The following is a 13,588-nucleotide window of genomic DNA, read 5'->3' on the forward strand; positions in this document are numbered from 1 at the left end:
ACTTATACACAATTGATTTCAAATCTCCCCACAGATAAGCGTCAAGAGGTGTAAGATCAGGAGACTGTGGTCGCCTTCGATAGGAACCCTCATACATATCCACTAATATGCAAACTGTTCATCCATAAAGTGTCACTTCAGTAGCTTAGTGGGGAGGATGCACTATTTTGTTGGAAGAAGGTTGGGAAATCATTCCGTGGAATCGAGAGCGTTAGAAGCAAATAATCACACCTCGCCCAAATAAAGTATCCATCAGTAAACATATTCATGAAATTTATTTTGATGTATAGAATCACAAAAAGTTTTGAGATAATTCATTCTGCCTTTACACTTACCAGACAAGAAGCAACCACATGTATCTGGCCAACAATCAGCTTCTTTCCTAGCTGAATAAATAGTTTAATGTTGATGAATTTTTTTCCTAATTTTTCATATTCTGTTATACAATCAAGAGCCTCTTTCAGTCCATTTATATGTTCAGGTAACATATCATAATCAGGGTATCATAGATATCATCTTTTAAAATGTTGACTTAATAAGGATAAAAAAAACATTAGGTTAGGAAATCTTTAATACAATAAATGTATTTCCCTTCATTTGTTTTCCAGATCATATCTATAGTACAAAATCCAAACTCATTGTTCCAACATTCATTGCTGATTTATTTAAAATCATAAAATTTTAAATCACCATAAGAAACCTCTTGTTAGAAATGATTTGAATTTTTGTAGTCTTATTTAAAAGTATTTTAAAAATTGATCATGGATTACTAGTCGTTTTCATATTTTGAATATGTCTGAGACAAATAAAAACAATCTTTTCCTTTATGTCTGCCTCTAGTAAAATAGTTTCTAACTACATCTTGTTTTCCAAGAATTAAATCATCGAATACTGCAAGTTAATTGTGTTGGTATTGATCTGATGGTGTAATTACATCATCGTTTTCAATAAATGTACTGAACGTTTCATTAATTTCATTTTCAACTTTTTTCACATTTTTATATTTTCTTGATGTTTTTCCACAACCACTTGTACCTATTACAGTACGCTAAACAGAATTAGGTAAAAGGTTACTGTGCTCTGGAATTCTTATTTTTGATTACCAATCTATTTTCATTTAATTAAATAAATTTTTATTAATATTATATAAGTCACATATTTCAAGTGAGTGGTAAGTCATCTATTCTCGAAAAAGATTGACTGCATCTATACAAGAAAGTTGTAACAATGTTGCACTAATTGGTTTTTACACATTTCCAAATCCAAATAGTACACAAAAATAATAAATTATAATGTGATGGAAAAACGATAGAAATACCTGTTGCCCAACATAGTTTAAAAAAAATTATTCAATCAAAAAAGCCTATTATACACATTAATGCTGGTGAAATTTTAAATATAATTATTGTTGAGAGTGATGTTAAATTATATATGGCTATAAAAGATGGTATTGGAAGTGTGCTGGGATTTAGTGATCAGATTATTGAAGCTATCAAAAAAGCAGTTGCTAATGATATTTCTAAATTTATTCCATATGAATTAATCATCACAAAATTTAACCTAGCTGATATAACATTTTTGAAAGATAGTGACCATTTTCTTTGAGAAACTAATATTGTTACTTCATTCAACTCTAATGCAGAATTTGGTGGACCAATAATTCATAAACCACATTATCCTATAGTTATTCCAAATTTTGATATTGTATATGAATTACAAATAACTGTAACTGCTGAAAATGATAATTGGATTGACTTCAATGGAGCTAGTGTGACAGTTATTTTAGAAAAGCCTTAATAAATTTTTATCCATAATGAATAATGAACTAAATACTGAGCTACCAGTTTTAGTCTTTGCCTATGGATGAGAAATAAAAAAATGATCTTCATATTCCTACAGATATGGAAATTAACCTATATGTAGGAGATTTATGCCTTCATCCTAATCATGCTGAGTTGTAGATGACCTTAAGCAATACTGGAGTTTATGGTACAGATTATCCAACATATGATGGAAAATCTAAAAAATTTATTGATAACTATCTGGGAAAGCTATTTGGTTCTATAACCATAAAGAAAGGAAATAATGTTATGTCTGGAACAGAGCATCCTTTTATTTTATCATCATTTTGCAGTTTGGTTGTATTTAACTTTACCTCTTAATGATAAAATACTTAATAATGCTAAAGTAATGGGTTAGAAAAATGTGCTGCCTTGGTGCTTTCCTTAAGGACTATAAAATAGTTATGGGAAGGGGATGTAACTGTAATTTTTATTTGGAGTTACAGTGCTAGAAATGCTCTTCTTAGATGGGGTGACTACAATGATGTTGGAGTTGAAATAAAACATACACTTCCAAAAGAAATTTAAATTGTAGTAGAATCTATGGAAATATGATCACTATATGATCACTTAAAGCTACCTAATCTATATTTGAAAAACGGAAGAAACGAAGTATTCCTACAAGAAACTTGGAATTTAGAACAAGCAGATATTTATCTGGAAGTTTATAACGCTTTTCACAATTTTAAACGTGTTATTCAACTGAAAGGAAATGTTGATATATATAACTATAATTTAATAACAGGTTATCCTATACGTGTGATTAACAGGACACATAGAAGAAATACTGTTACATGACAAGAGACAACGATGAAATTGGTGGGTACATTTAAGAATAAAGTACCAAATGCAAAATTCCATATATAGTCATGTACTCAAAATTTGATGTGGGATTCTCAACACAGAATATTTACTGAGAATTATAATCTGAAAAACTGCATATCTAATGGCATCCATTTTTATTCCTTTTTATTGTTCTGGGTAGCCCTTGTCATGTATAATATGTTAGAATTTTGAATTTTTAAAATCGGTTAATATTTGGCTGAGAAAAAAAAAACGAAAATTGATCTATTCAGCAGGCCAGCTGGTGGGAGATATTGCATAGCTCTTGCCTTTAACGTACCTATGGCTGACTGAAATTTTTATTGCTGTCCGGCGCGGCCAGAAAGCCGCGCCGTGCTGTCAAACAAGTTTCCTGGACGGGATTAGCTGCCAGAACTGATTCATGAAACCGCTAACAGATTTATCATTTTTGTTCTCGGGTCAATTTTGTTCCTCAAACACCGACTACATATATGATTCGTGTTCTGCGGCGCACAGCTGAATAGCTGTGGGACTGGTTTGGCTGTCCAAATTTTGTCATTTCCTATCGTCATCCACTGCTCAAGCCCATCTGGAAGAAGACGAGAACATCATCCATCAGCAGCTTCTCTCTGTGCATAGCAATGCGCACTAACCAAGACGCAGCCAGATGAAGAAGATGGCTGGACAACAGTTAGCATTGAAATCGCAGTCCAACAGCAACATTCAGCAAAAAAATCGGGTGGGGTGAAATTATTAGAAACAACACTACCGAAGGCACCAAAAGGTTTTGCTGAAATTTTGTTGACTGGAATACATAATTTTGCGTCTTAAATTATGTTATAAAATTAATTCTAGTGGGCTCAAAATTGTATTTCATTCTACGGTGCTAAAAATTGGCCTGAATTTTTATTTATAGTAGTAACTGGGTATATTAAGAGCAGTAGGCATATTTTTAATTAATAACCTTTCATTATAAATTTCTAAATTTTCTAAATTTATAAATTAAGATTTGTAAAATTTATGCAATTCTTAAAAAAAGGTTTTGCATTAAAAACTTGACTAGTGCACTTAACGTACCTGCTTACTACTTACTGACCTGTTGGAGATGGTTAAGCTTTCTCTTTCACTTATTTTACTTTCAATCAGAAAATTCGTTCCCAGAAGGAAGGGCTCACTATAGATTCAAGTTAATCAGGGATACTCTCAGAATTTTTTGTTAATTAGCTGGAATTAATCTCTTCACTCCTTACACTTACAATTTAGAAAAGATAAAACTGTATCGCAGGTATGTGGAAGCGATTATTATGGTCGTCACAGGTGACGAGGCTGACATTCATGAGCTGTGAAATACCTTAAATGCATTGTGTAAAAATATGGAATTTACTATGCAAGTAGAAGTAGAGAGTAAAATTAATTTCCTTTGCTTGCAAACCATTAGGGTTGGACAGATATTGAAGATTGATTCTTATCGTAAGTCGAAGACTACTGACTAGATCACAACAAAGGAGTCAAGTCATCCACCACGTGTGGTAAAGGGCGAGTTGTCGCGCCCTGACAATACTCAAAGCTCGGAGGAAGAAATGACCGGACGGGCCGCTTGGCGGGCGCGGGCCGCTGGGCAGGCCACCACGTGGTGGCAGACGCTGCCCAAAGCAAGAGGGGTCCAGCCGCGTGGGTGGGAATTCCATGGTGACGCTAAGTTGATGAAGGAGACACGCCGGGAGTGCAAAAGATGGCGGCCTCTGTGAAACCTTAACGGCAGACATTTCACAGTTCGTATAGAAATTAACAGTAGGCAGATGAATCACGATACCTCAAACGGAAACATGTGCATTGCCATTAATTGCACGACGATTCTGATGGTGTAATAAGATTTTCAACATCTTTATTAGTTAAAGTATAGTATCTGACGGTAAATTATACAAGTAACACCCAGCGCCGGCCGGAGTGGCCGAGCGGTTCAAGGCGCTATGATCGCAGGTTCGAATCCTGCCTCGGTCATGGATGTGTGTGATGTCCTTAGGTTAGTTAGGTTTAAGTAGTTCTAGGGGACTGATGACCTCAGCAGTTAACTCCCATAGTGCTCAGAGCCATTTGAACCATTTAACACCCAGCAACAAATTTCCAAAATACAAACGATTCTTCTGATTTTGTCGATCGCCCTGTCTTTCGAAAGCTATTAGTGTAATCCTAAATTTGGATGAATTACAGGCACGTAACTTAAATAGTACATGAGTTAATGGAGGTCAAAGTGGCCGATTACTATCGATCGCGTCAGGCCATAAGTACGCCACAGTTACACGAAAAAACGGTAGCAGTATGCTTATAAATACATTTATTCATCGATGTCTTTGTTTATATCCGGTATATACTATTCATGAAGATATTGATTAAATATTTATTGTGTTTTTAAAAGCACTGTCCTATCCTTTGTTGCCATTCCTTTGATATATGTTTATTTAATTTGTTTATGTATCTAATAGTGTGTGTTAGAGCGTATCTATGGCCCAGCCGTAGGAATGTTTATTTAATTTCAAGTATTTAAATGTAGATTCAATATTTCGAATGTGCTTCATTATGTTTGTGAGTGTGTGTTGGTTTGAAGATAGGGCTCGAGCGCTCTAGCCAATCACAGCGATCGTTGCAAAAAGGAGACGTGGAGAGATTGTATAAAAGTGGGGAGGAGTATCGTTTCCAGAGAGGACACAAGGTTGTTTCGGGGACGTTATCGGAAGTGTGGCAGTTCTGGAGAGGACGGGACAGGACACGGGAAGTGCTGGACGTGGGGTCGCGGGAGAGACTTGGAGAGTGGAGCGGTTTGCACGTGGTCGCGGGAGATAGAAATACTTCGGAGTGCCGACTTGTGAACGTGTGGGATTTCCGTTGTTTCTACAGTGAAGACGTAGTGTGCGTTTAGAAGCAAATATCTCGCGAGCTGTGCTCTTGTTCGTAACTAATTCGTGCTGCCGGCCGCGGTGGTCTCGCGGTTCTATGCGCGCAGTCCGGAACCGTGAGACTGCTACGGTCGCAGGTTCGAATCCTACCTCGGGCATGGATGCGTGTGATGTCCTAAGGTTAGTTAGGTTTAAGTAGTTCTAAGTTCTAGGGGACTGATGACCACACCAGTTGAGTCCCATAGTGCTCAGAGCCATTTGAACCATTTTTAATTCTTGCTGTAGGAATCTATTGTTTCCCTGTTATTCAACTTATATTTTATTTAATTGCTGGACCATCGACACCAATAAGTGTCTTGCAGAAAGATACCACGTTCTCAAAGGTACTTCTACTCTCGTACTCATCATAAAAAGTCCTTAAGATAGAACCTGCAGATCTTATTCAGTTGCAATCTTTCATTTGTAAATGTGTATATTTCGTTCAAAATTCTCAATTGCCGAGTAATAGGAACCTTCGGCCACTCGATTCATGTATCTATTCCCATTGTATATTGTAGACTCAGCAGTATTTGATCTGCAATGCGGCAACTAAGTATCCCGGCACCTAGACAAAGAAACTAGCCAAAACTTTTAATATTTCCACGTTGAGTCTGAGGGTACGTAGTTATTTGAAAGCCCGCAACCAGCACAAAAGCGCGCTTTTTTAATTCCATGTTTTATCGAGTAGCAAAATTAGGCGGGGTTATTGAAAAGGAGACAAATGCGATTATTAAAGTAGATATAGCAAATGTTTTCACTGAAGCAGAAATATGAAAACTCAGAAAAATGGTTTTTAAGAAAGTGGGAAAGGAATCTCGAGTTAGTGAAGAGGCGATGATGAGAATGTATATCTCACTCTCTTACTATGGCCCGCTGTCAGAGAAAATTGCAAATGTATTACGTGAAACAAACGTCACAACTGGTTTACAGACAAATAATAAACTGGACAAAATACTGCGACACAGCTTGGAGCCAGCTATTAATAAATTTAGCTGGGAAGGGGTCTACAAGATCAATTGTGGCTCGTGTGCAATATATTACATTAGACGGACTGGGAGAGATTTTCAGGTCCGTGTCGTGACCAAGGATATCCTGGTAATGGTAGTACATTAGGGGACCATGTAAGAGAATTCAAATACTGCTTAAGAGGCATTAACGATGACTTGTCTATCCTGCACTATGATAGTAAAAACTCCATCTTCGGTATTTTGGAGGAGATTGAAATTTACGTGAGCTAGCAGGAGGATAAATATATTTTTATAAATGAGCAGGTAGCATACTGTGTTCAAAGGTGTTTCGATTTCTTTCACGATGTAATAGTGGATAAAAAAAGACTTTCTTAACTGTATGTTAACCTTCAACTGCTTGGTTATATACTGCTTTGTACTAAGACTGCTATCTAAATATTGTGGAGTTCCGTACAAGTTAAGTTTAGACTGTGCATTCAAACCTATAGTCCATCAAGAGGTCCTCTAGTGGGAGAAATGTAAAATTTCCTCTGACAACTGTGACTGATATGTTTCAAGAGAAAGTAGAGCGTTTCAGGTGTTTCTTTTTACATGTTAGAAATTTCATAATGTTAATGAAAAATGACAAACCATAAAAATAGTTTTTATTGATTTTATTTCTTAAACTTATGGTGCATCATACGATGTAGACGGCGCTCAGCTGATGTACTCAGTGCTTTCATTATGGCCCTTTAGTGAGTCAGTCTCACTTCCATATTTTGGTTGCGACCGGACTATGTTACTTACTGTGTTCAACAACAAATTTTATATCTCAGTTCTATATCGACGTCATTATGCGTCCACTTTAACTTCTTTTGTAAGACGTGGTATGTATTTCCTTATGTTTAGTTGCTCTGCTAGTTTTCAACAAGTTGAAATCCTATGTCACTGTTTGTATTCTTATTTTTATTGTTTTTCTTGTGTTCTACTAGGCGCTCTGATGACCAGTTTGCCTGAAACGTGTCGGCACAATAGACGATTTACTACCATTTGGACCTCCTTCATTTCAGCAACCTGTCAGCCTTTTGAGAGACATATTTATATTAATTGTGATTATGGCTGCACACTTTCATCAGAACTTTAAGTCTTTTCTACGAAGTAGGTATTATCTTAAAAAGTTGAGTACTGGGTTGAAATGTGTGGCTAGTAAGTACCTATTATAAGCTTGAGTATCCATCAGAATGTGTATAATCAAAGCCACATGCTAACACTGACAATATGCGGTAGGCAGATAATGTAAGGGGCCACAAAGAGCAACAAAAAGATCTAATTTCCTTGTTTGCTGCATCTTCAACGCAAGGAGAGTCAGATCACAGGGTGAACAATACAAAATGACACCGCTAACTGCTTTTTGGTTATGTTTAAAAGGAAAAGTTCATCCCCTATGTCAGAACTTTAGGTATGGAACTAGTTGAAAGCGGTCAGAAGGGAAATATAATGCCTCGGTGATTGAACAGTGGAGAGATGAGATAGTGAAGCAGTACTGCCAGACGGGGTCAGCGTGAGTTTCAATGCTTCAGCAGAAGAAGAGACACGGACTAGTGCGTGCCATAGCACGACGCTTAGAGATAATAAGGGGAGGGTATAAATAATTAGATAGTTTCATCTGACGCCAGTCGCCGACTGATATAAAATTAAAAAACCACATTTGCAGAAGAAATGACTATAGTAATGCCTCTTCAGCAGCACAAGAAACTATGTCACCAGAGGGGTATCCAAACCAGTCCCAGCCTGCCATTTGTGCAATCCATTCCCCTCACAATACTTAACCAGCAAAGGAACAACTCTGAATATGAGTTTGAATGAAACCATAATAACAATATGAGCTAACCACACCATCTGGTAAAATTTCGCTGCCTCAACTTGGGTACATTCACATGGGGAGACAAAATAACCATATCTAAAAACGGCAAATTAGCATTTCTTCAAGTTAAATTATAAGCTACGAAACATACATAACGAATAGAGAATGGTTCATCATCAAAGTAAACACAATAATGAAAGTTCTTCGCAGGGGAAAACTGTGTGCAGGACCAAGACTCGAACTCGAGAACTTTGCCTTTCCTGAGTAAATATTCAACCGACTAAGCTACCCAAGCACACCTCACGATCCCTCCTCACAGCTTTACTTCCGCCTGTACCTCATCTCGTCCCTTCCAAAGTTCACAGAAGCATTCCCGCGATGTTCACAGGAGAGCTTAACTGACGTTTGGAAGAAAGCAAATGAAGTACTGGAGGAAGTAAAGCTGTGAAGATGCGTCGCGAGTCATGCTTGAGTAGCTCAGTCAGTTGTGATTTGCATTCCCAGTGGAAGGAAGAGAGAAACCAAATTGCTCTATCCAAGTATGAGGAATAATCCATTTGTCACCTTTTTTCAACGCCTGGAATTTACTCACTGACAGGAAATGATTTTAATCGAAACCAGATGTCAATTCATGGTTCACAAATTAGTGAATAAACTGTCTCTTACGCTGGTGAGTCCTTCTATTCTCATATTAAGATTCATTTTCTGGTTCACTTCCTTGACCTAAATTTCATGTGTATGACTTCTACTATAGCAATGACTTTTAAAAAGATCTTCATATATCCTCTCTTCCTGAACTAACTCTCCCGTTTTCCTACTAATTTCCATCTGCCCTTCGTTGAATCTCAACAGTGATCTTGAAATCACTCATGTAGCTGATCTACGACCTCTTTTAATTCAAACTGACTCCTGTAGAACAACAAGTTAGTCCTCCACAACAGAGATCCACCCATCAAAATCCAAATGCAGCTTTCCCCTCAACTGAAGATTCAGTGCATATAGTATAGCTGAAAGTACTTTCCTAATGAATCTGGATATCTGTAGGTATCTTTTTATTGCACTAATATTATCCTACTGTTCCTTAGAATTATCTTCTACTTCTTCCCTCAGTTTATTTGCACCATCCGTCTGTTCACAGGCATTATTTTTGTTGCTAGCATCAACTCGCGTTCCCATGGATTTTACCGACATAGTGAACCATCTTTGTTCAAAATCAAATTTTGGAACTGAAATAACACTCTACTGATTTTCAGTGACCTTCCCCAATTTGTAATGATTGTTATAAAAACAAAATAGTGATTAAGACCCCTCAAACTATTACACTGAATCACATGAATGACATAAACACAAAAAAACGGTGAAAAAATGAAATAAAAAATTTGTACACCACTGTAAGATGGACAAGATAAGACAATAGCTGTTTCCTGCTCCTTATTTCTCTATGATGTGCCACAGTCTTCTCCTTTTGTAAAGAATATAAAAAGAACCAGGGAGAGTGATCACCTCCCTCTGAATAACACATCAAGGATAGTGATGTAGTGTCACAGCTCGAACATCTGATATTGAGGAAACCAAACAATTCCCCAACAAATCGCCAAAATTTCTGTGTATTATGACACGATCAATAACACAAGATAGCCGTGTTCAAAATATCTCGTGAATAACCAACAGCATACCCAAAATCAAACAAGAGCGAATGAGAATCTGCACACAGCAAAATGTTTAACCTTCCCCATATAGGAAAAAAAGGAATAACACACCTTCAAGCTAATATTGATCCACTGTAATCAGTAAAGAATTCTCAAACCTCGACAGTGCTACACATAAAGAATATATTCACAAAAACACATCTCAACTCTTCTGTCCTACACTGGGCAGTAGTGTCACTTTAATGCTAATAAACGTGCCTCAGATCCCATATTCAGATATTTCACACTTACATAACTATTCACTGACACTGTGTAAGTATCCTCAAGCAATATTTGACCCAACATGATCAAGGAAATCCAAAAAACCCGAAATACGCACTTCGCCATGACGCAGGACATGGTGGCAGTGTTACGCTATGGGGGGACATCCACCATGCTTCCGACACGCACCTTTATTCGAAAAAATGACAGCCATGGAATACGTGAATTTTATTGCAAATCCCCTGCATTCTTTTAGGCTGGATTCTTCTCCGAAAGCGATGACACATCTAAGCAAGGTACCTGTATGTATTATAAGACCAAAACCGCGCTTTGATGAGCATGATAGTAAACTGATGTTGACGTCTTATTCACCAGTTTCGCATGATCTGAACCAAATAGAAAACTCCGGGCGCCAGCGTCGCAACCGCAGATCATCGGCCCATAATTTACGTGATTTGTGCAATCTATGGTTTGGCATCTGGTGCCGCAAATTACTGGACGCCTCCCAAAGCTTTTTCGAATCCATGCCAAGCTGATTCGTTGCTGTATTTCTTTCCACGAGGAGGACCAACACAATATTAAGCAGGTTTTCATAACGTTTCGGCTCGTCAACGGAAGTTAGAATATGGACAAGGTACAAAATATACATTTAAAAAAATAAAATATCGTGGTGATTATAACCTGATACTCGCATGTATGTAGACTGATGTACATGATTAAGGAAAACGGTATCTCTACATTTGCATCTACATTCATACTTCACAAGCCTGAGTGTGTTGCACAGTAGAAGATAACTTGTACGTTTCCTGCTGCTCCGCAAATGGAGCGAGCAAAAAACTGTCTATATGCCTCGTTACAAGAGAACGTTGAGATCTTAAAAATGAGGTAACACACAAAACGAATAAATATGTCAGCGTCGTTACGAAGTGCCGATCACCTCGCTGATGACCATTCTTACTGTGAAGTACACATTTTAGTAAGACGCCACGCAAAACTCAAAAAGTTTGCAAAGAAAATTAGGGGTCGCTATCATTTTGCGTTTGGTGCGTATTACACCATATGTTACTGCGTATGAAATTTAGCTAAAATCCTTAATTTTTGTTTAGACTTGGGAGGAGATCTCTATCTGCCTCCGATCTCGAGAAAATGGATCCCATGTAGCGCGCTCACTTCCGACCTCTCTCCCGCGAGAATGAAATACTGGCAACATCTCTCGTATCTCCTAAATCACTCGAGACATCGAAACGAAAGTTTGGTGAATGATAGCACACAAGGGGGAGAGTGTTTTTCCAACTATTAAACACACGGAACTATCTTATCTACACTCCTGGAAATGGAAAAAAGAACACATTGACACCGGTGTGTCAGACCCACCATACTTGCTCCGGACACTGCGAGAGGGCTGTACAAGCAATGATCACACGCACGGCACAGCGGACACACCAGGAACCGCGGTGTTGGCCGTCGAATGGCGCTAGCTGCGCAGCATTTGTGCACCGTCGCCGTCAGTGTCAGCCAGTTTGCCGTGGCATACGGAGCTCCATCGCAGTCATTAACACTGGTAGCATGCAGCGACAGCGTGGACGTGAACCGTATGTGCAGTTGACGGACTTTGAGCGAGGGCGTATAGTGGGCATGCGGGAGGCCGGGTGGACGTACCGCCGAATTGCTCAACACATGGGGCGTGAGGTCTCCACAGTACATCGATGTTGTCGCCAGTGGTCGGCGGAAGGTGCACGTGCCCGTCGACCTGGGACCGAACCGCAGCGACGCACGGATGCACGCCAAGACCGTAGGATCCTACGCAGTGCCGTAGGGGACCGCACCGCCACTTCGCAGCAAATTAGGGACACTGTTGCTCCTGGGGTATCGGCGAGGACCATTCGCAACCGTCTCCATGAAGCTGGGCTACGGTCCCGCACACCGTTAGGCCGTCTTCCGCTCACGCCCCAACATCGTGCAGCCCGCCTCCAGTGGTGTAGCGACAGGCGTAAATGGAGGGACGAATGGAGACGTGTCGTCTTCAGCGATGAGAGTCGCTTCTGCCTTGGTGCCAATGATGGTCGTATGCGTGTTTGGCGCCGTGCAGGTGAGCGCCACAATCAGGACTGCTTACGACCGAGGCACACTGGGCCAACACCCGGCATCATGGTGTGGGGAGCGATCTCCTACACTGACCGTACACCTCTGGTGATCGTCGAGGGGACACTGAATAGTGCACGGTACATCCAAACCGTCATCGAACCCATCGTTCTACCATTCCTAGACCGGCAAGGGAACTTGCTGTTCCAACAGGACAATGCACGTCCGCATGTATCCCGTGCCACACAACGTGCTCTAGAAGGTGTAAGTCAACTACTCTGGCCAGCAAGATCTCCGGATCTGTCCCCCATTGAGCATGTTTGGGACTGGATGAAGCGTCGTCTCACGCGGTCTGCACGTCCAGCACGAACGCTGGTCCAACTGAGGCGCCAGGTGGAAATGGCATGGCAAGCCGTTCCACAGGACTACATCCAGCATCTCCACGATCGTCTCCATGGGAGAATAGCAGCCTGCATTGCTGCGAAAGGTTGATATACACTGTACTAGTGCCGACATTGTGCATGCTCTGTTGCCTGTGTCTATGTGCCTGTGGTTCTGTCAGTGTGATCATGTGATGTATCTGACCCCAGGAATGTGTCAATAAAGTTTCCCCTTCCTGGGACAATGAATTCACGGTGTTCTTATTTCAATTTCCAGGAGTGTATGTCGATATATCACTACTTATACTTCTTTTTTTATTTATTTCACTCCAGTAAATGTAATTTTTTAAGAGTTATCGACAGCTAGCCAAACAAGAGCTTCCAAGTATGAAAATAAACATGAAATTTCTTCTTTTATGTTACTGAAAACCGATACTATGAGGTTTTTCGTAAGCTATTGAGCTCTGTGATTGCCAATTACTTGTTTAATGAGGCACTCCGTTCCAGAATTCTGTCTCAGAGCTGCTGTGAGATGAGTTTGGCAAATTACACTGTGATAAAGGAAGTACAATTAAACCTGTCTTCAAGAGAAATGTGGCCGTTACTCATAAATGGTCGTTTCTTCGAATGAGATAAGGTTAACCACTAACACAAAAATAGATTGCCAATTCTGTTGGAGCGTTTAAATGGCGAAAAACGAAACACTACCCAAAGGCAATGAAATTCAGTACACAGTAAGGCAAAATTTATCGTATTGGCAATACTACCACTGATCATATGCGCCGTTCCGATGCGAGGATATGGCCGGGCTACTTTTCCGCTCCACG

The sequence above is a fragment of the Schistocerca gregaria genome, chromosome X (genome assembly GCF_023897955.1).
Source record: "Schistocerca gregaria isolate iqSchGreg1 chromosome X, iqSchGreg1.2, whole genome shotgun sequence".
NCBI classification, from domain to species: Eukaryota; Metazoa; Arthropoda; class Insecta; order Orthoptera; family Acrididae; genus Schistocerca; species Schistocerca gregaria.